Source organism: Magnolia sinica, chromosome 8, assembly GCF_029962835.1.
Source record: "Magnolia sinica isolate HGM2019 chromosome 8, MsV1, whole genome shotgun sequence".
NCBI classification, from domain to species: Eukaryota; Viridiplantae; Streptophyta; class Magnoliopsida; order Magnoliales; family Magnoliaceae; genus Magnolia; species Magnolia sinica.
In genome coordinates this window covers 57,571,780-57,595,498 of record NC_080580.1, presented here as the reverse complement: position 1 = coordinate 57,595,498, position 23,719 = coordinate 57,571,780, and positions in this window count along the sequence as shown.

Below are 23,719 nucleotides of genomic sequence, written 5' to 3'. Positions count from 1 at the left end.
TCGATTATCGATCGATCCATTGGCATTTCCGATTGGTCGTGATCTCGATTTGTGACGATTTACTTTTGATTATCGATCGATCCTATTGTCGTGACCGATTTGCGATTCTAATTATCGATTGATTCTGATTGTCGTGACCGATTTGCCGATTTGATTATCGATCGATTTGATTGATCTGATTATCGATCGATCCGATTTGTCGATTCTGATCGATTATCGATTGATCTCGATTGTCGTGACCGATTTACCGATTTTGATTATCGACGATCCAATTGTCGTGACCGATTTGCCGATTCGATTATCGATCGATCCATTGTCGTGACCGATTTGCCGACTTTGATTATCGATCGATCCGAATGTTGTGACCGATTTCCGATTTTGATTATCGACCGATCCGATTGTCGTGACCGATTTGTCGATTCGATTATCGATTGATTCCTATTTCGTGACCGATTTGCCGATTCCAATTGCTGATATTGTCGATTCTGAGTATCAATTGATTCTTATGTTGTGACCGATTTACCAATTCCGATTATGTGACCGATTTTCCGATTCCAATTAGCGTGACCGATTTGTCGATTCGATTATCAATTGATTCTTATTTGTTGTGACCGATTTCCGATTCCAATTAGCGTGACCGATTTGCCGATTTATCGATCGATCAGATTGTCGTGCCGATTTATCGATTCTAATTATCGACCAATTCCGATTGTCGTGATCCGATTTGCCAATTCCGATTATCAATTGATCCGATTGCATGACCGATTTTCCGATTACGATTATCCAATCCGATTCTTACGATTTTGACTTGATTACGATAATCCGATTTCGTGGACCGATTTGCCGATCTCGATTATCGATCGATCCGATTGTGGTGATTTCGATTCCGATTATTGATCGATTCGATTATCGTGACCGTATTGAGACCGATTATCGATCGATTCCGATTGTGCAATTCGATTATCGAGTTTGATTTCCGATCCAATCCGATTGTGTGCGATTTCGATTCGATTATCGGGATTCCAATTTGTTGAGGCCGAGTATCGAGGCGATTTTGATTGGTCGAGGCCGATTGTATATGCCAATTTCAATTGTCGAGATCGAGTGTCGAGGCCGATTTCGAGTGTCGATTTCGATTGTCGAGGCCGATTTCGTTTGTCGAGGCCGATTTTGATTGTCGAGGCCGATCGTTAAGGCCTATGTGATGAGGCCCATTGTGATGCATTTGAGGGTCAGGCGATGGAGCCCATTGTGATGTATGTTAGGCCCATTGTGATGTGTATTAAACTCTTGAGTGAGGCCCATGGTGTTGTATATTAGGCCCTTGTGTGGGGCCATGGGTCCGCTATATGTTAGGCTCTATGTGGGCCAGTCCTTGGGGGCAATGTTAGTTAAATGTCCACATTGTAGAGGTCGATTGTCGATGCCGGTTATTGATACCGATTATGAGCATTTGACAGCATAGCATCATGATACATGCCCATACGCATCATCTGCATGTTTGTTATGAGATGTGGTTGACCATTGCATATGTCATTGGGCAGGTTGTTATGAGACTCCATGATAGGCAGAGATTGTCTCACCTGAGCACATGGTATGCATAGAGTGATGCATGATTGGATTGTATGACTCATGTATCTTGCATTGTGATCACTGTACGCCCTAGCGACATCTGGGCTGTAGCCTCCATAGGCATATCGTGGATGGCCAGATGGGATACCGAAAATCTGTTCTACATGGGGTGCTATTGATATCCCTGGGTGAAAGTCCCTAAATCCTCTTAGTTCCAGATGTTGCTCCAACGTCTAGACCGAGTGGATGCATGAGCGCATGAGGGCCGTATACCGTTAGGCCGCGTCTCCCACTGTGTCGTGGTCGGTTGGAAGGGGGTACGGCCTTACCTGCCCGAGAGGAGGGGGCAATGCTAGGCTGAGTCTGACCAGCTTGAGGAATGGGTCCGCTATCGACGAGTCGGGCCCGATATTGGCAGGTGGATAGTGAGGTCTCTTCCACTCACCTTGTTGCGCGCGATGGGGCGGCAATTTGGTTTGGAGTGTAATAGACCCCGGTGATTTTTCCAGAGAGTAACCGTACTGATATGTGGACTTATTGAGCAGGAATTGCATATTCATTCATTCACTATCCACTCGGGCTGGTGGTGCGTAACTATTTGTTAAGTGTACCTTCGCAATGGCCATGATTTCGGTTGGGGCGCGCGACTAACCTGAGATAAGGAGTATACCACATTGAGTCTGACTATCTAAATTTAGCTATGAGACTAGTTTGGATAGAAGTCCTATGTGATGGACCCCATAGCCTGCGATACTACGTACTATCATCCCGACTTCACACTCCAGCATGGTCATTTCATTCGCATCGCATACCACATTGCATCCGCAGTACTTAGCATTTTAGTTTGTTATGTTTCTGCATTATACGGCCTAGATACGACTGACGGTATTCGTGGACTCATCGGGATTTGTATATTGCATTGCACCAGTGGCATCTAATATTTGGCTTGTTGTCTCCGCATTGCATAGTTGATTTACATTGCTTCATCAGTATATGATATTGTTTTTTTTATTTATATTTCTGCGTCGCATAGCCTGGATAAGACTGATGGTATTTATGGGCCTATCAGTATGTTTTCGTATTACTCTGATTTCGTATGATTTATGATCTTACTAGCGTTTCTGATATTGTATGATTATACGTTTATCAGTATTTCCGCTTACTCTGATTACTCTGATATTGTTTACTTGGCACTTACCTTATGCACACACTTTTACTACCCACTAAGCTTTCTATAAGCTTATGCACGATAGATGCGTGCAGGTGATGTTAGGTTGTAGCAGCATTGAGCCTGAAGCGTGCAGCGGTCTTCTGGAGCTTTGATGTATTTTGTATATGTATTTCCCTTTCAGTATTGTACTCAAACGATTATATTAGTGGATATGTGATGATGATGTTGCCTTTGTGATTTGGGTAATCTTGTGTTTATGCTCATTATGAGATAAATGTACATTGGAAAATCCTCCTTGTAGGATTCCAGGATCAAAATCTGGCGTATATATACGCTGGGAGCCGAGAATGGGGTACTACGGAGGCTGTCAGCATTGGATTTGGCAATCGAGGATTTTGTGAGCCCGGTTTCCAAGTTTGGGGCGTGACAGGAAATTTGCTAGAAAAGAGGTGAAGCCTGTAGCGAGATGGGAGATATTGTTTCATGCCTTTAATTCATAAACTGAATTTGATATATTTAATTATTAAAGGAATATTTTTCCTAGTCTTTAATGGTCTGTTGTGGAAATTACAATGGGTTTGCAATGGCTTTGAATATTTCTTTCCCCTTTTTATGTTTATGAAGTCAGGAAGCCCTGTTGTTCATCATTGCTCCATGGGCATGGTAGGATGACAGTACCCTTCCTGATCCTCATACATTGTTGATTGGTTGGTAATTAGTTTAATCCTGTTGTTTGCTTTGTCTCCTGGGCATGGTTAGATGATGGAATCCATTCTAATTCATATACCTTTCATCTCTTGAAAACCAGATCAAGTAAGTTCAGTTTAAATTCCATAAACATTGATGCAGGCAAAAGATCTCCCTGATCCCTACAAGTGGATCCTCTGAATCCCTAGTTTCCTTCCTCTGAATTCCTTAAAGTTTTAGATAATTATTCCACAATTATTTCCTAAATTCTATTTGGTTTAGATCACATCTTAGTCTAGTTCTATTTCTACCTAGTTTCAGGAAACGTACAAGTTTCAGTCCCTGTGGATTCGACCTCGGTCTTACCGAGTTTATTACTACATCACAACCCTATACTTAGGGAGTGAACAGATATCCGAGCCTTTTATGAGGCATCATGCATTGTGAGCATGCATACGTGGCTCACGCGTCAAGTGGGACGCATGCATGTTGAATTTGAACCATTATAATTTTCTTTCTAACCACCCATTTTAAGTTTGATTTCATGTATTTGTTTTAGTTGCAAGCATAGTTCTTGATGGCTCACTCATCAATTGGGACACATATGCATGTTGAATTTGGACCATGAATTTTCTTTCTAACCACCCATTTTTAGGTTTGATTTCATGTTTTTGTTTACTAGTTGCAAGCATAGTTTTACAACCCATAACTAATAATTATAAATTAAAAATAATAAGAGTATGAAGAATTATTCTAATAAGCTATTTTTCTATAGGAAATATAAAATAAGAAAATAAGTAACTGTTGATGCAGTTATCCGATAGACCTTTCTTGGACCATCACGTATCTGTATAGAAAACAAACAAGGAAGACCCTGGCTAGTGCAGGGGACCCTCCGATGCCAAAGTCATGGATCTCGGTCTTTGTAGGAAGTGGTCTAAGTAGAAAGAGTCATCACTGCGTAAAAGACTGTACCTTTCACCTTTGAAAGTTTTTTCCTATTTATAATAGATGGAAGATCACGCCGTCGAACGCCCTTTCCTGTAAGGTAGGTACGTGTTGTAGTCAAATTAGAACTCCTAATCTTATCAAAGATTATCTTGAGATCTTTAATGTCTGAGATCTCTGGGATCCCAATCCTATCCTCCGAGATCTCAGGAGAGACCTTCAGATCGTTTGCTATGGATAAGATCGAATGTTAGTCGAGAGCCGATAAACCCACCCGACCCATAGATAAGGTCGGACAGTAAGGCTAACAACACCTTGAATGATACCGAGCTATCAGATGGTCGGTGTCATTCCGATGATAATACTGACCCAGCATGCTCATGACATCCTTGTGGTCATTAACTTCAGTAGCCCTTAGTTTCCTTTGTCGGGCTGTTCCTTGGGCAACCCGTCAAAGGTGATGCTGACCTATGGTCGTGCCGACCCATAGCCATCTTGACCTATGGTCGTGCAACTAGTACACAGTAAACTACGCAATCGAGGCAGATCGGTTCTTTTAGGAACGGTAAATCCTGAGATGTTCAATGTTCCATGGGCGGGGTAGGAGCTGACCTTCCAGATCTTCAAGTCGGTACGATCCCGGTCGGTTCGTACTTGTTACTACATAGGGACCTTCCTAGTTAGGGCCCAAGGTTCCTGAGCCAATTTCTTTAGTATTTTGGAAGGTTCGTCAAAGGACTAAGTCCCCAGCTCAAAATCTCCTAACTTTTACCCTGGCTTTGTAGAAACGAGTTACTTGCTGCTATCGGATTGCAGTCCTGATTTGAGCTTGTTTTCTTCTTTCCTCACAAGGGTTGAGATCTAGTGCCATTAGCTCAGAATTCTGTTGTTCGTCTTCGGATTCGGTCCGAGAAGTTAGGAGTCTGATTTAGACTGGAGTGATGGCTTCAACTCCAAAAGTTAAGGAAAAACGGGTTTCCCCAGTGGCCGTACTGATTGTGGTTCAATACGCCTAGAGAACGTTGAAGAGTTCCTCTGCCCATGCTCCTTTGGCTTTCTCGAGCATGGTTCGGAGATGATGCTTAATGATCTTGTTGACCGCCTTGACTTGTCCATTAGCCCGTGGATGTCATGGCGAGGAGTAAACATTCTGAATCCCGAGGTTCTCGCACATCCATCGGAATTGCTTGTTGTCGAATTGCTTTTCGTTGTTAGAAACGATCATGCAAGGAATTCTGAATCTGCATATGTTGTTTTTCTAGATGAAATCCGTTATTCTCTACTCGGTAATCTTTGTCAGAGGCTCAGCTTCAACCCACTTTATGAAGTTATCAACCGCAACTACTGCAAACTTGGTTTGACCTTTGTCGGTCGGGAGAGGGCCGATGATGTCGATGCCTCACTGGGCGAATGGCCATGGCCCGATCGTAGGAGTCAGCTCTTCTGGTGGCTGCCAAGGTATGTTTGTGAAGCGCTGACATTTATCACACTTCTGGGTATACTATCGAGCATCAGCCTAGATAGTCGGTCAATAGTACCCCTGTTGAATGACTTTGTGAGATAAAGATCGACTGCCAGAATGGTTCCTGTAAATACCTTCATGGGTTTTCTTCAAGACATACTCTGCTTCATCAAGTCGGAGACATCTAAAATAGGGGAGATAGAACCCTTTCTTGTATAAGATGTCATTGACCATGATGTAGCAAGCTGCCTTGGTCCGTAGTTTGCGTGCTTCTGTTCGATCTTCTGGTAGCTTATCGTCTTTTGAGGAAATCAATGATCAGATCCATCTAAGTTGGAATCGAGCTTATCGGAAGAGCTATGGAAAGGTCAGAATCGCTAATACTCGGTTTGGTGAGGAGCTCGATCAGAATTGATCTTCGGATATCATCTTTAGTTGAGGTGGCCAGTTTTGCTAACATATCAGCCTTGGAGTTCTTTGCTCGGGGGCTCAAGTCGACGATGCATCTCTGGAACCGGCCGATTAGTTCTTTGGCATTCAGTAGGTATGTTTTCATGCTTTCCTTCTTAGCTTGGTATTTGTCGGCTATTTGATTGACGATTAATTGTGAATCAGTGAAAACTTAAAGGTGTTGGGCTCCCATGGTGGCTACTAGCCTGAGTCTGGCGAGCAAAGCTTCATATTCTACTACATTGTTGGAGGCTTGGGATCCAAATCTTAAGGCATATTGAACACATGCATGATCTGGAATCTCCAAGACTATCCTAACCCCATTGGCTTTAGAGTTAGATGAGCCATCAACATATAACGTCCACCTCGACAGATCAGGCTCAGCCAGACAATCGGGTGTTTGCTCTAGCAGAACACTCGTAACTGTTTTTGTCCGAATTGAATGTTGAGATCGGCCTGCATGGTCGGATTGAAGCTTGACTCGGACTGATGGCTTGGCTCGGCTCGATAGTTTGGATCGGAATGATGTCCATGTGCTAGGGTGAGCTCGATAATAAAGTCGGCCACCGCTTGACCCTTAATTATTGTTCAGGGTTGATACTTGATGTTGAAATCACTTAGTTCGATCGCCCACTTGGTCAGCCTCCCTGATGCTTTAGGCTTTTGTAGCACTTGGTGGAGAGGTTGATCTGTCAAGACGATAATGGTGTGGGCCCGAAAATATGGTCGTAATCGTTAAGACGAAATGACTAATGCCAAAGCCAGTTTTTCTTACTCTGGATACCTTGCTTCGACCGAGGCCAAGTCTTTACTTTGTTCGGTATTATGATCGAAACAACATTCAACCGATGAACAATAACTTTTAGGTCGATGCCGAGCTATCTTCGTGGGACCATGTGAAGACATCTGATATTGTCGAACGAGGTTTACAAATTTGTCATGCATTGGAGATGTCAGAGATGATCTAATCTGGACCATCCTAGATGGATCTGAATTGTCAAGTGGAATGAGAACGAGGTCCTCCATGGGACAACTCCTCTCTCCAGACTCTTCTCGGGGGTCCAGAGAGGCAATGGTCATCGTCTGATGTGAAGCCCTTAGTGTCATTGTGTAGAACTGCCAAACTTCATGTTAATCTCCTTTGACCAACTCGATGCCCTACTTGGTCAGAAATTGCATTGCCAAGTGATAGGTCGAGACTACGGTTCACAGGGCATTGAGGGAGGGTCAGTCGAGGATCGCATTGTAGACAAATGGACACTTCACCTCTAAAAAGTTAATCATTGTGGTTACTTGGTTCTGTCTGTCTTCGGCTGTGAGTGGAAGCTGTATCGATCCTTCGGGGATAACTCTGCCTCCTGAGAATCCAAGCAAGGGAGTCTTGACGACTCTAAGTCAGGCCGTCCAACCCCCATTTTGTTGAACGCCTGCAAGAAGTGGATGTCGGCCGAGGACCCAGTATCCACGAGGATTCGGAATACCTTTTGGTTTACTATGGTCATTGTGATCACAAGCACATCGTCGTGCGGATGGTGGACTCCTCGAGCGTCCTCTTCAGTAAAGGTCATGCTACAAGTGGTTATTTTTTATTCTTTTGAAGGTCTGCTGGTGGTAAGGATTTCTCATTCCGAGTTGGAGTGACTAATGCTCTTTGCATGGGCTCTTCGAGCTCGGTTCAAGTCTCCTCCTCCGGTGGGACCCCCGTATATGGTGTGTATTTTTCCTGTCGTTCCTTATTGTGGGCTGTTCATCTTTCGAGGCAGCCCGATCTCTTTTCTGACTAACGTATTCCTCAAGGTGCTCGCTGCGGATGAGCACTTCAATTTCCTCAAGGTTAAAACAATCGCTCATTGAATGGTCATGGTCCCAATGAAAATTGGCAGTATTTATTTTTATATCATTTGCCAAGATCAGATTTCATCTTGTTCGACCATTTAAGGATTCATTTATCCTGGATTTCCATTAAGACCTGCTCGAGTGTTTTGTTCAGGGGAGTGTATGACTTGAACTTACTGTTAGGTCGCTTGTTCGGGCGCTGATTATCACGCAATTGATCATTATTCCTTTTCTTGCTTTCAGTGGCTGAGCTAGGTTCTACCTTCGTTTGCCATTCTTTGGCTGATGTTCCTTTATTCTGGATAGCATTTTTTAGGGTAGATGCTTCCTCGGCATTGAAATATTTTTGTGACCTATTTAGTAGGTCGACCATCATCATCGGAGGGTTCTTATTTAGCGAGAAGAGAAATTTGGGATCCCTTAATCCCCCCATTATTGTGGTCAGGGAAAGTTCCTTGGAGTGTTTCCGCACTCGCATTGCTTCGAGATTGAAGCGCTTGATATAATGTTTCAAAAACTCTCATTCTTTTTTAATGACGTGGAGAAGATGGGAGGCTGGTTTGAGTCTCTCCTTCCCCCCGATGAAGTTCATGACGAAAGCTTGATCGAGCTGGGAGAACAAGCTAATGGAGTTTGACTTCAACTATCTGAACTATAGTCGGGTAGCTCTAATTAGGGTCAATGACAATGCTCTGCACATCACTCCAACAGATGCATTGTGGAGCTCCATCCAGACCCTGTATAATTCCAGATGTTTGTACAGATTAGTAGTTCATGAGAAGGGGGTGATTTTTAGCATATGGAACCTGTCCAACAATTACGACTGCATAGTGTCAACACTAAACGGAGGCTCGGTTTCCTCCATTATTGCCTCCATTGGGGTCAGAGCATTTGCACGGTAGGCTTGTCGTATGTCCCTAATCTGACCACACAAATCCTTTAGTTCAGCTTTCCATGGTTCGCCACTCTCGGCTACGGTTTCGATGGGAGCTTTGTCGTGCTTCTTTCGGTCCAGCTCATGACATAGGTTGGAAGCGGGTAGAACCGCAGTCCCATAAACATGAGAAGGGGCCGACCTTGCCGATTCGAGTTGTCGGCTCCTTTGAGAGGTAGCAGACATGTTGGAAGGCTGAGGAGGATCGTGGACCACTTGCTCAGCTTCTTGGGCGGTCCTCTGTACTTGTCAGGGTTGTAATTGTTCCAATAACCGTCTCATGGAGTTCACGTTATCATTCAGCATTTTAACTTGGTGCTCAAGGGAGCAGCCGCCCTCCTCTATTGCAAGATCGCTGAGCTTGCCTTGTGGGGCTGGAATCAGCCTGCTGTTGGGAGGTGGAGTCGCGATGACTGTCAAGCTGTTCCGATGGCGTAAGATCAGTCGTAGCACAGAAGACTATGGATTTCTTCTTCCCTTTAGCCATTGTAGTTATCTGGTAAATTAGGAAAAGACTTTAATGTCGCTTCCCACAGTAGGCGCCAAACTGTTGATGTAGTCTCCCGATAGACCTTTCTTGGACCCTTGAGTACTTGCACAGAAAACAAACAAGGAAGACCTTGTCTAGTGCAGGGGACCCTTCGATGCCAAAGTCAGGGATCTGGGTCTTTGTAGGAAGTGGTCTTAGTAGAAACTCATCAGTGCATAAAGGACTATGTACCTTTCACCATTGAGGGTTTTTCCTTATTTATAATAGAGGGAAGATCACACCGTCGACCGATCTTTCCTATAAGGTAGGTACGTGTTGTAGTCAAATTAGAACTCCTAATCTTATTGGAGATTATCTCAAGATCTTCGACGTCCGAGATCTCTGGGATCCCAATCCTATCCCTCAAGATCTCAAGAGAGACCTTCGGATCATTTGCTATGGATAAGATCGAACGTCAATTGAAAGCCGATAAACTCGCCCGACCCATAGATAAGGTCGGACGGTAAGGGTAACGACACCTTGACTGATACCGAGCTATCAGAAGTCGGTGTCGTTCTGATGATAATACTGACCAAGCATGCTTGTGATGTCCTTATGGTCATTAACTTCAATAGCCCTTAGTTTCCTTAACTAGGTTGTTCCTTGGGGTAGCCCATCAGAGGTGATGCTGACATATAGCCATCCCGACCTATTGTCGTGCCGGCTCTGACCTCAGTTATACTTCGAGTTGCTTGGCCCATTGGTTCGTGTTGGTTGCTGGTTCGACCTTCTTTTATGGGTCAGTCCATTTTTCCCATAATAGTAACTAAGTAATTGTTCATGGCTTGTTGGTTGTAAAGTTTTCCATATTTTTAATAGGTTTCGGACTCGAGTGGACCAAGCTAGTGAGTAGATTCTATAAGTTTCATTATGACCAGGCAGATTCACTCTCATATTCAAGTTTCCAAGTGACTTGGCTCAGTCCGCAAATTTTGAATAGATCTAATATATCTTTAATTAAAATTTTATATAAATAATATAAAACTTCCTAATGGACATGCCATGACATATGCCAACACGCTGTGCAGATGAAGCAGTCCATCATGTGGACATCACCATGTAGATGCTTCTACGAAAAGATAAAGGTGGTCCACTCCGTAGGTGTGATATTAGATTTTTCTTTAATTAAATAAATTTAATGATTGAAATTGCTTAATGACATTAAGGCAATAGGAGAGATAGTGAGTACATGTTGCTTGCATGGTAGAACTCAAAAATAGAGAGCTTACCAAATCACATCTCGACGTGTTGGAATATTGCAAGAACATAGACTGGGCAAGCAATATGCAACGACGACTCGTAACCCAGCTGAAGTAAATGTACACTAATTCAACGAATCGGGCCCAAGTTGACTCGTCCCATGCTGAAAACGGGTCTACATAGACACGTCGGGAGCGACCCACAAGCCATTTGATTGATTCATGAAGGTGGTGGGCCCATGGAATGAGTCTATTGTTGTATTTTTTTCTCGCTCGATCAACCCGGCCAGTGTGAAAACGAATCAAACGTGTATATAGGATTTGGATTCGTTGACAGCAAAAGCATAATTCAAGTAAAATGAAGTCAAGTCAGTGAAGAAATTATATCTGGAAGAAATACTAGAAGAAACAGAAACAGAAATGATGAGTAAGGTGAAAATAAAATCGTTCCAAATCTCTGAAAGACCATCAGTCGTCTCTCTCACACTTATTAAGACTTGAAACAACTTGGCTGATATCAAACGGCATGATGGCTTGAAAACTTATATTCGTACACAGATTTAGGGCGAAAGTGGGCTAAGCGGGCTCGGGCCCATCTCAAATTCAGCCCATTTTGTTTGGGATTTCGGTGGAATTAGGAATGATTTTTGAGGCCCAATAAGTAGTTTTCCTGGGCCGGTGTGTGAGCCTTTTACAAAGGCAATGAAACTCCCAGCCCAACTTGAGTTATTCAATACTATTAGAGCAGGTGCTTGGGAAGCTGGTTGGGTGGGTTGGCCTAGGACTAGATTCTTAGCTAATCGAGTGGGCCAGGCCCAGAAAGTGTATATAGATCATGGCCTAGGCATGAACGAATCTCGGTGTGGCCCAACACAATCCATTCATTCTCCCGTTTTTTGAAGAGAAAGTTATGAGGGTTTCCGTAGGACCAGGAGAAGTAGGAGAATTCAGGACCGATGACTGCAATCTCATTTTTGGATGCCCAAATAGTCTCGGAATATGACGATTTCAGTCAGGAATGAAAAAGCACCTAAGTACCTTTCAAATGACCCTAAAATTGACCCAATCCAACATCAAATAAGGGAGTTATGAGCTTCTTTATTGGACCACGTGATTTCAAAAGATTAACGATCAAGATTGAAAATTGACTACGGAAGACTTCTACCATGCTTTTGCACTTACTGTTAGGGAACGTTTAGATGTGCCCACAAAGAGGCATTTGACACATAAATGACGTTTCGAGCCAAAGCCCGGGCCTTTATCTTTTAGGAATATTTCCCATTTCAAGATGAACATCAGAAATTGTTTGAAAACACTATTGTAACATGAAATTTTAGTCGCTGCTGCTCAAGTTCTTAGAGCAGCTTCACACTTTATGTAGGTGAATTGTATTTAGTATTTAACCTTCAATGACTCTTATCCCCGGACATGTTCATTTCATTTCAAACCATCTATTCAAATGGATCTTTTATAGGACCACTCCCTGAGACTTGGATCAATTGGATTCTTGCTAATGATGCAAAAGGCAATTGACTACATCCATAAAATCAGGGCTATCAATGGGCGAGGTCTGGTTGGGGTGGTCTATCAACTTTTTAGGTTGGTGTATTAATTTTGGTTATATTTAACCTGTTTTTATTTTTTTTTTTAAAAAAATTTATTTTCTCTCTCCACAAACAGACCGTTTACATTCCAAGGGATAATCCTAGTTATAAATCCAGAACAAAGATAGAATATCCTTGGAGATTTTATTTTATTTTATTTTTATTTATTTATTTATTTATTAAAATTAAGAGTAATTTTATTAATTCTAAAGGATCAGTAGTCAAAAAATACAAGCCAAACGTAAGAAAGGGCTGATACCCTGGGTAAGGAATAAAAGAAAAAGAAAAAAGAAAAGAAAATGGAGGAAAAAAATGCATATTCTAAGTATTAAAAAAAAAAAAAAAAAAAAAGTACCCACACTGCATGTATAACCAAAGCTAAGCCCACGACCCTAACCAAAGAACTCGTAGAGGCCTACACTAGAGAGCGAAGCTCGCCCACACTAACGAAGGGTGCTCGTCGCGTACCCACAATACCAAGTGATTTTTTTAAATTATTTTTTTAATAATAATATTCAATGCCCTAATCGATTTTCATAGGATATGGTGTCCCCTGCCACAACTACCGTGGGGTGGGTTTTCAACACGAGGTTACTGTTGTGTTTTTTTAGAATAAAAATAAATTTCAAAAATAAAAGTTATTTTTAGAAAGTAAATAAATATATTAATTATTTAAACTTTCCATAAATAGTGTGTATAGCTAGTTGGTAAAAGAAGGGGGTTTTGTTTATGCAACAAGGGTTTAAATCTCCTCAAGGGCGCGCACGGCTTGGGAGCTAGGGTCTACCTTGATGTTTTATTTCCTTTGTGTTGATTGAGAGTAACTGTGACATGATTGTATATGTGACACCTATGCCACGTCTCACTCATGTGGATATAGTTTTTACTGTTGAATAATTGTTTCTCTCTGAATGAGTACATAAATAACCGTCATAGGACAAAGAGTCATGTCCTTTCATGAAATACTATTGTTTGCTGTGAATGGGTATGAATTTCTTAAAGAGGCATATTAGCATCTCTTCAGGAAGAAATCCATGACCTTCAATTGATATAAATTCTGGATATTATAATCCAGAAGCTAATACTCTTAATTCAAATGTACAAATTTTCGTGTTGAAATTTGGATTGAGAATTCATTGTATCCTAAAGACAATTTGTAATTTCCTTCGTTTACACTAACTAGAACTTTCAGAAAAATGGCAGCAAATCTGTCTTGAGAAATTGACTATTCACGTCGAGCCTTGAACTCGATAAATCTGATCGTCTCATTATATTTTTCTTTTATCCTCTGTTGTGTACAAGAAAAACTTAATTTCTAACATTCAAGACAAATTTTATTATTTTTTCACAATGGAGGAAATTCATTCTATTCAGGTTATGAATCAAGACTTTGTACGACTGGATCGTTTCGACTGTTAATTCTTCTCAAGATGGCAACAGAAGATGCTTTTCTTTCCAACTACTCTCAAGTTATCGTACATTCTAGATGATGATTTGTCTTCTCTGCTCGAGCCGAAAGAAGATGACTCGGATTAAGCGAAGGCAGAATGGAAGAAAAGGAAGGATGACGATTTTTTATGCAAATGTCATATCCTTAACGTCCTCTTTAATTCTATCAATAATTCGTACCGTAAAATATCCTTTGTTAAAGATCTGTGAACAAATTTAGATCAAAAATATAAAATTGAAGAGATCAGTACTCAGAAATTTCTGATTGACAATTATGTCTACTTCAGGTTTAAAAAGGATCAGCCAATTCTCTCTTAAGTAACCAAACTATAGAATTTGGTTGATGAATTGAAGATTAGTGGTATAAATCTTCTTGAAGAATTTCTGGTCGATGTAGTAATTGCAAAATTACTCTCATCATAGTTTGATTATAAAAAAAAACTGAAACATGATGAGAGGAAGTACACTCTTTAAGGGCTTCAACGACATCTTCGTATAGAAGAAGAGTCTAAAAACCGAGATAAGAGAGAAAATGTTTCGAAAAATCATTCCAAAGCAAATATAGTAAAAGATGACAAGCCAAAATTTTAGAACTCCAAATCAATTCCCCTAGAGAAAGATATAGAGTTTAAGAAAAAGGGAAAGAAAAATGACAACTGTCACTTCTACAATAAGCCAGGACACTACATAAAGGAATGTCGACACAGGAAGAAGCAATTGAAAGCTCAGGCTAACATGACAGAAGACCAACTTGTAGCAATGGTTACTGAAGCTAATACAGTAATATCCGATGGTAGATGGTGGCTAGATACTGGTGCAACCATTCACATATTGAAGGACCCATCTTCAAGACCTATGAAGGTTTCACAATTGGACAAGAAGTGAAGATGGGTAATAATGTTATTGCAAACATAGTTGGAAAAGGAACAGTTGAACTTCAGTTTACATCAGGAAAAAGACCGATACTAATAAATGTATTGCATGTACCTGATATGTTTAAAAATCTAGTGTCTGGCGATCTTCTTAATAAGAGAGGATTCGAAATAGTGATTAGGTTTGGTAAGTTGGTTATCACCAAGAATGGTATGTTTGTAGGCAAAGAATATTCATGTAATGGTATGATTAAACTGAATAATAATAATAATAATAATAATAATAATGTTTCCATTTATATAGTTGATTTTGTATCTTTATGGCATGCTAGACTAGGTCATGTTAATTATTATTCAATGAAAAGAATGATGATCGTATGACTTATACCAAAATATGAAATATAACAAGAAGAGAAATGTGATGCGTGTGCTCATTCTAAAATAACCAGAAAACCATTTGGGACTGGTATAAGAAAATCACAACTCTTGAAGTTAATTCATTTCGATATCTGTGATTTAAATAATACCTTAACTCATGGAGGAAAAATATATTTTATCACATTTATCGATGACTTCACTAAATTTTTTTATGTATATTTGATAAAATCTAAAGATGAGCCTTTAAAAAGTTTAAACTTTATAAGACAGAAGTGGAAAATCAATTGAATATAAAGATTAAAGCCCTCAGAAGTGATAGAGGGGGTAAGTACTGTTCTAATGAATTCAATGATTTCTATGAATCAAATGGTATAATCCATAAATTTACGACACCTTATACACCTCAATAAAATAGCCTAGGGAACACAAAAATAGGACATTAGTTGAGATGATCAACTGTATCATATTAAATTCTGAATTACCACTAAATTTGTGGGGGAAAACTTTATTAACAACAAATCGTATTTTAAATGCCATCCCACATAAAAACAATTGGATATCTCCCCACATGCATTGTGGAAAAATAAGAAACCATATCTTCATTACTACAAAGTGTGGGGAAGTACAGGATAAGTCAGGATTATTGATTATATGAGAGTAAATTAGGTCTTAGATGAATTAGGTGTGCCTTTGTGGGTTATGGGATTCATAGTCCTGTATATAGATTCTTGGATTTAGAACAAACTACTTTTGCCGACAAAAACATAATTATAGAGTCTAGGGATGCTATATTTTTTGAAAATACGGTATACAAAAACTATATGAATAATCATAAAAAAAAACATGTTGATGAAAATAAAGTAGAACCAATGAATGAAAAATCTAGCAGCATTCATGATAAAATTTACACTCATCCAGAAGGAAATGAACCAAGAAGATTGAAACGGATAAGAAAAGAAGCATCTTTTGGTCCACATTTTTATATGTTCCTTATAGAAGGGGATAGAAATGAAATAAGAAAGGAGATTACTCTACCACTAAGTATTGAAAGTGATCAATCAACACTTAGTGAAGCTCTCTCATCTCCTGATATATAGTTTTGAAGGGAAGCCATCGACGATGAAATAGATTCCAAAGTCTCCAATAACACATGACGTTTGGTCGATCTTCCACCAGGTTCAAAGCCTATAAAATGTAAGTGGATTTTTAAAAGAAAGCTCAATCTTGATGGAACCATAAATAAATTTAAAGCTCGATTGGTAGGCAAAGGATTTTAACAAAAGAAATGTATCGATTTTTTTGATACATATGCTCATATTGCTCATATATCTACCATTAAGACTTTAATTGCTCTTTTAGCAATTCACTACCTAGTAATCTATCAAAAGGAATTTAAAATGGCATTCTTAAATGGTGATCTATATGAGGAAGTCTATATGGAACAACTTGAAGGGTTTGATCAACCTGGGTAAGAGAAGAAAGTGTGTAAACTGGTCAAAACTCTCTATGAGCTCAAGCAAGCTCCTAAGCAATGACATGATAAGTTTGATCAAGTAGTACAATCTAATGGTTTTAGAGTAAACCAAGTAGATAAGTATATATATATTAAAGGTCAAATCATTATCTACCTATATGTAGATGATATGTCAATATTTGGACCAAATGAGGACTCTGTGAAAGAAACTAAAAAGTTCCAGAGTACCAACTTCGACATGAAGAATATGGGTAAAGTCGATGTAATATTAGGTATTAAAATTTATAATCTTAATGATAGAATAGCCTTAACACAATCTCATTACCTAAAGAAAGTGTTAAAGAAGTTTAATCATTATGATGGTAAACCGGTTTCAACCCCATTTGATCTAAGTATTAAATTAGTTAAAAATACTGGTAGATGTAAAACGCAACAAGAATATGCAAGTGTTATTGAGAGTTTAATGTATGCAATGAATTGTACTAGACCCGATATAGCATTTACAGTAGGAATGCTAAGCAGGTATACAAGTAATCTAGGACAAGCACACTGGAATGCAATCCTAAGAGTTTTAAATATCTAAGAGGAACCGTAAACTATAGACTGCATTATAAATCATATCCCGCTGTACTTGAAGGGTACATAAATGTAAGCTAGAATGCAAATATCATAGAATCTAAATCTACAAGTGGCTGGATATTTACTCTTGGAGGATGAACAATATCATGAGCATTTAAGAAACAAACGTGCATATCTCACTTTATAATGGAAAGTGAGTTTATTGCACTTGACGTTGTTTGTAAAGAAGGTGAATGACTAAGATACCTATTGATGGAAATCTCGATTGGCCAAAACTTACTCCTACTATATCTATCTTTTGTGATAGTCAGGCTACTCTTTATCGCGCTATGAGTAAGGCTTATAATGGTAAGTCTAGAAATATAGGTCTAAGACATAACTTTGTTAAAAGATTGCTCAGAGATGGAGTAATCACAGTGGAATATGTTAAATCCATCCTGAACTTAGCAGATCCCTTGACAAAAGGTTTATCAAGAGATCAAATAAGGAGAACCACTAAAGGAATGAGACTAAGATTCATAAAGATATAAAATTCACTCTTGATGGAAACCCTACCTATGTTTTGAAATATAGGCTAGGTTCAAAGGGATAAACAAGTCAAGTATGTGACTGAAACATACACTAGAAAAAAAAATTTGAGTCTTATTTTTAAAAGTCTAGTGTTTAGTTTCTGCATTTCATAGGAGGCTGAGTACTAACTCTTAATAGATCTATAAGTAGACTTTGCTAACATGAAGCATAATCATCTTTGATAGATCTATATATATGAGTAGAGAAGTGAGGCCACTTTTGAAGAGATTGAGATTGTCTCTAGAATACTCATGAAATCAGGATACGCACAAGGCCAGAAATGTGCAAACTTTTAGATCTCCAGTTATATATGAATAGATGTGTGTTATGTGTCTGGTGAGTCATATAAGATCCTCAGTTCAAGACCAATGGGTTATTAAGTACTTGACATAACTTTAATACATATGCACTAAAGTAAATGTTCAAATCCAAAAGATACCTTTACTTATGCACTTATTTATACCGATATGTCATTCGTTTTAGAATTTGATTTGATTTTTAAAATTGTGGGGGATTGTTGTGTTTTTTTAGAACAAAAATAAATTTTAAAAATAAAAGTTATTTTTAGAAAGTAAATAAATATATTAATTATTTAAACTTTCTATAAATAGTGTATATACCCAGTCGATAAGAGAAGGGGTTTTTGCTTATGCAACAAGGGTTCAAATCTCTTCGAGGACGGGCGCACTTAGTACTTCGCACGTGCACATCGTCGCAAGGAGCAAAAAGAGCCTTAGTCTTTTTGGCACAAGGTTCAAACTTTTTAGGCCATGGTGCAACTGGAATTGAACTAGGGTCTACCTTGATGTTTTATTACCTTTGTGCTGATTGAGAATAACTGTGATATGATTGTATATGTAGCACCTGTGCCACGTATCGCTCATGTGGATACAATTTTTACCTTTGGATAACTGTTTCTATCTGAATGGGTATAGAAATAACCGCCATAGGACAAAGAGTCATGTCCTTTCATGAAAGACTATTTTTTGCTGTGAATGGGTATAAATTTCTTGAAGAGGCACATTAACATCTCTTCAGGAAGAAATCCATGACCTTTCAATTGATATGAATCCTGTATACTATAATCCAAAAGTTTATACTCTTAATTCTTAAGATTATATTATCTTCTGTGCAAGTACTCTTGATCTGACCTCTTGCTAAGTTTTTTCTGAACGTCTTAAAGGCATATCGGTGTCAAAACTAGAGATCTATCCAACACTTAAATGTGCAAATTTCTTTGTTGAAATTGGATTGAGAGTTCATTATATCTTGAAGACAATTTGCAATTTCCTTCGTTTGCACTTGCTGGAACTTCTAGAAAAAGGGCAGCAAATCTGTCTTGAGATATTGACTATTTAAGTCGAGACTTAAACTCGATAGATCTGATCATCTCATTATCTTTTTCTTCTATCCTCTGTTGTGTACAAGAAATACTTAATTTCTAACAATTACATCTTAGATGATGACATGAGTTGTTTATATTTTGGATCCTCTGCTATAAGGGCTGTCACATGAAAATTTTGTTGAGCTGATTAAAATTCATCAAGTGTGAGATAAATTTGGATAACTAAAGTGTAAAGTTTAAATGACTAATCTTCAAATACAATAGTCAAAGTTTAGTATTACAAGGCCATAGCTTCTATAAGGCATTAATGAGAACAACAACAGTTCATTTCATCATCTAAGATGCAATCTGCAGTGCCCACCCTGCATTGAATACTCACCATTAAAACCTTCATAGGGAGGAACGTGATGAGGTCAGAGTAATGTTTACTTGCTATCCAACCTGTTGATAAGTGACGTAGGGATGAACGTGATGAGGTCAACCACCATCTTCCTCAAGGAGAACTACTCCGAATCCACGTAGCATCTCTGGACTCCTCATTGAGACTTCTCAAATCCACAATGAAAGAAAGCAAGAAAATAGAAATTAATTCTAATAAATTCATAATTTGATTGATGAATGAAATAAACGAGTTCACTACCCTTTAAATAGGGATACTAAGTAATGAGAGGAATTTCAGAATCATACTACACCTAAAACTCTTAGAATTCGCAATTTATTATAAATAGTAAACTTACTATTTCTAGACAGTCATGATGTCTACTGGTGCACAGGGTTTTCGGCCAAAAATAGTGTCCTATTTGGCTTCATAAAGCAATTCTCCTAATTATTTTAAGCTCTTTTCACATTGGGCACAACTCCTAAAGCGCAATGGATGAAGAGTTATAATCAAACTAAAACTTAAATGGAATTAAAATAGGAAACAACCGTCGATCTGGTGGTATTTCGCAAATCCGGCTTGCCCAACTCGGCATAGCAAGTTGAGTGGCTAAAGTAGCTCGTTCTACCCCAAAATTATATATTTTACATCCGATAATTAATTCTGAATTGGCCATGAAGCTGTCCCGACCTGCCCTACATCAGTAAGGTCAAACATAAATAGTAGATTATTCCAAAACCTTGGTGGCCCAAGAAGATTCATATGGTGGGCATTCAATGATTACTGTTTCATGTGATGTGGTCTTATAATTTGGATCTGCTTCATTTTTGGAACCATTCCCCAAAATGAGCTAGAAAAACAGATGGACGGTTTCGATATATCACACATATATCGAGGTGGGCCCCACAGTCAAGGAAACACCGGGTAACACCTAATCCACTCCCGATAATAAATTTGAACCAGATTTTCTTACCATTCCCAAAATTTCTAATTGTGGCCCACCTGTTCAGAGACCGTCAACTAGCTAGTTTTGATATTTGACATCCATGGTAGCACCCACAGGATGAAAGGTCCTGATTGACACATTGAACTAACAGATTTTTAGGGACTGCGGAAGGAGATATTTGCAGTGCCTTTGATCCAGTCTCGTGCCAATGTATTACACGTGTGAACATGCTCTGCCTGAAAATCAGGCACGTCCATAGTTGGACCACAACCGTACGTTGAATGAGGCCAGTTAATCTTCTTCTAATCCTTTTTTTTTTTCATGGAAAATGCACTGGCCTGACTTTGGGTCACCTGATGATGGACCTGGATCTCTCACCCGTGTGAGGTTAGTCCCTGCACCATCACGCTCGTGTGACCACTGTTGACAGGGTCTTCCAATTTTGCAAAGAGTGACAGAATGTAGTTTTCGCCGCACATGCTGCATATTTCACACCAGTGGCAACTTCGGCACACGTATGAAAACTTCACCTAGCAAATTTCACACGTGTGAAAAATTCACACAAGTATCACATTTGCTTATGTGGCACATTTTACACGTATAACATTTTCACACGTAGCAAATTTCGCTCAAGTGAAAAATTTCAGTTGGAACCAACCTAATCGTGGGCCCACTTCTTACAAATAAGACAGAGTAGATGCCAATCATCCAATTGGTGGTGATGTAATGGATGGTTAAGAGAGAAGTTGGCAACTCGATTCCAGACCAAGTCGAGTCAATTAAGCTAAACGTGGATTGAGATCTTGGAAAACTCGTTCTTACATGTGAAACGCAGCCTTGTACTGTTTATATCAATTTTGATGAATTTTCAACTCCTAAGCAACATATATCCATGCTACGGTAAAAAGTGAAAATAATTTTTTCGGATTTTCTTTTCTTTTAAATAAAGTAATTATTTGTACCAAAATTCACATGGATCATATAAAGGATGTTGATTTGGCCACGTGGCATACAAGATATTTGAGAAGTATGCATCGGGGATTTGCGGATCGGCTCATCTTTTTTAATGATATTTTTGGTATTTTAGTTTCCTTTAGATAAAGGTGATCAATTGTTCCAAGCCACGTTAGCCATAAAGCGCGTTTTAAGCGTACAATGAAGATAAGGTCATGATCGATGAAATATAACCACTCTTTTTCCAACTGGTTGCACATGAAGGCACCATGTGGGTGGGCGGTTGTTCTTCCATCACTCCCTAAAAAGCTATAAATAGCAGAAGTGATGGGGATTTTCTCCTCATGGCTCGATCGGTCGATGGTGGTGCTCGACCAGTTAAGTGGCGCTCGACTCAAAGTCCAGCGATCAATTGTGGCAATTCTTCTGCGCTGCTCGATCGGTCGAGGGTCCGCTCGACCGGTCGAGGACCCTGCTCGACTAGTCGAGGTTACGCAGATTCATATACGGATTTTGTGCGGATTGCATAAATTTGAGGCGGTTTTCACAAAGGTATGGAAAAGAGTTTCCTAAACTATTCTTATATAAAGGGGTGTATGCAGGATCGGGGTGTATTCCAGGGTATTCTAAGGTTTCCTAAAGGTACTCTAAGAGGGCTTAAAGCTATCAAAGGTGAGAGAAAGAGAAAAGAGAAAGATGAGGCTTGTGGAAGAGAGATTTTGCTCGTAGATGTGATTTATTTCAGAGTCGACGTCTCAGCGATTTTATGTCATCGTGATCAGTGAGATCTCTCCGTTTTCATTATTGTCTTATTGTTTATCCACTCCTACGTGAGTGAAGAAGGTTTGATCCAATCGGTGTGTGCTTGTGATTGGTTGTAATATTCTACTTCATAGTGGATTGTTGCTCTAGACGAGGTCCTATGGTTTTTATCTCTTTGAGGGTTTTTCACGTAAAAATTTCTTGTGTCGTGTGGTTTATGTTTTGATTTATTTCATTGCTTTATTATTCCATAATTCTGGTGCTAGATCCTAAGGTTTTGTGCAATGGCCCCCAACAAAGCGATATCAGAGAGTTCAGGTTGGTTGAACAAAGTAGGATCGGTTCTGAATTATGGATGGTAGCTTATCAAGGATGATCAGTCTCAATGGTTCTAACTGGACCATATGGAAGGCTAAGATGGAGGACTTGCTTTATTGCCAGGACTTGTATTCTCCAATTCAAGGCATATCAGCAAAGTCAAAGGATATGTCAGATGATGATTGGAAGAAGATGGACCGGAAGGTAGTGGGATTTATTAGATAATGGCTAGACGATTCCGTATTCCACCATGTGTCTACGGAGACCTCAGCCGCTAGCCTATAGCTGCAATTGCAAGGGTTGTATGAGAGGAAGACAGCCGGCCATAAGATTTTTCTGATAAGACGACTTATGAATCTCAAGTTCAATGATGGTGGTTCTGTGGTTGTGCACATGAATAAAGTCAGCAATATATTGAATCAGCTCTCCGCTATAAAGATGATACTAGATGATGAATTACAGGCTTTGCTATTGCTTAGCTCATTGCCTGACAGTTGGGAGACAATGGTGGTGTTTATGAGAACTCTGCGCCAGACGGAAAGGTGTCTATGGAACAGGTAACTATTTGTCTCTTCAATGAAGAGAAAAGGAGGAAGTCTCAGGGGTCTACTCAATAAGAGGCCCTTGTGATATAAGATCGAGGGAGAGGAAAGAATAGAAAGGGTAAGAAGGCCTGAGATAAATCAAGAGGCAAGTTGAGTACCAGAAAAGATTTTAAATGCTGGAATTGTGGTAAGAAGGCCCACAATAAGTATGAATGTCATAAGAGAAGAAGAATGACAAGAAAGGAAAAGGAAATGAGAAGAAGATGAATCAGATTCCACTGCGGTCGCTTCAGATGGTGATGTTGTAATTATTCTTTCAGCAGATCATGATGTTTGTCTCATGGTTACGAGTCAGGACACCGACTGGGTGATAGACTCGGGAGCCTCGTTTCATGCGACTCCACGTAGGGATTTCTTCACAAGTTTTGTGTTATGCCCCAAACTCGAAAACCGGTCTCACAAAATTTTCAATCGTCGAATCCGGTGCCAATAGCCTCCATAGTACCTCATTCTTGGCTTCCAACGCACATACGCCAGATTCCGATCCTAGGATCCTATAAGGAGGATTTTTCAATGTACATTTGTCTCATAAGAAACATAACCACAAGTTTACCCAATTCACAAAGGCAACATCATCATCACATATCCACTAATATAAACATTTGAATATAATGTTGAAAGGAAATACATATATCGAAAATCAAAGCTCCAGAAGTCAGCTGCATGCTTCAAGCTCAACGCTGCTGCAACCTAATG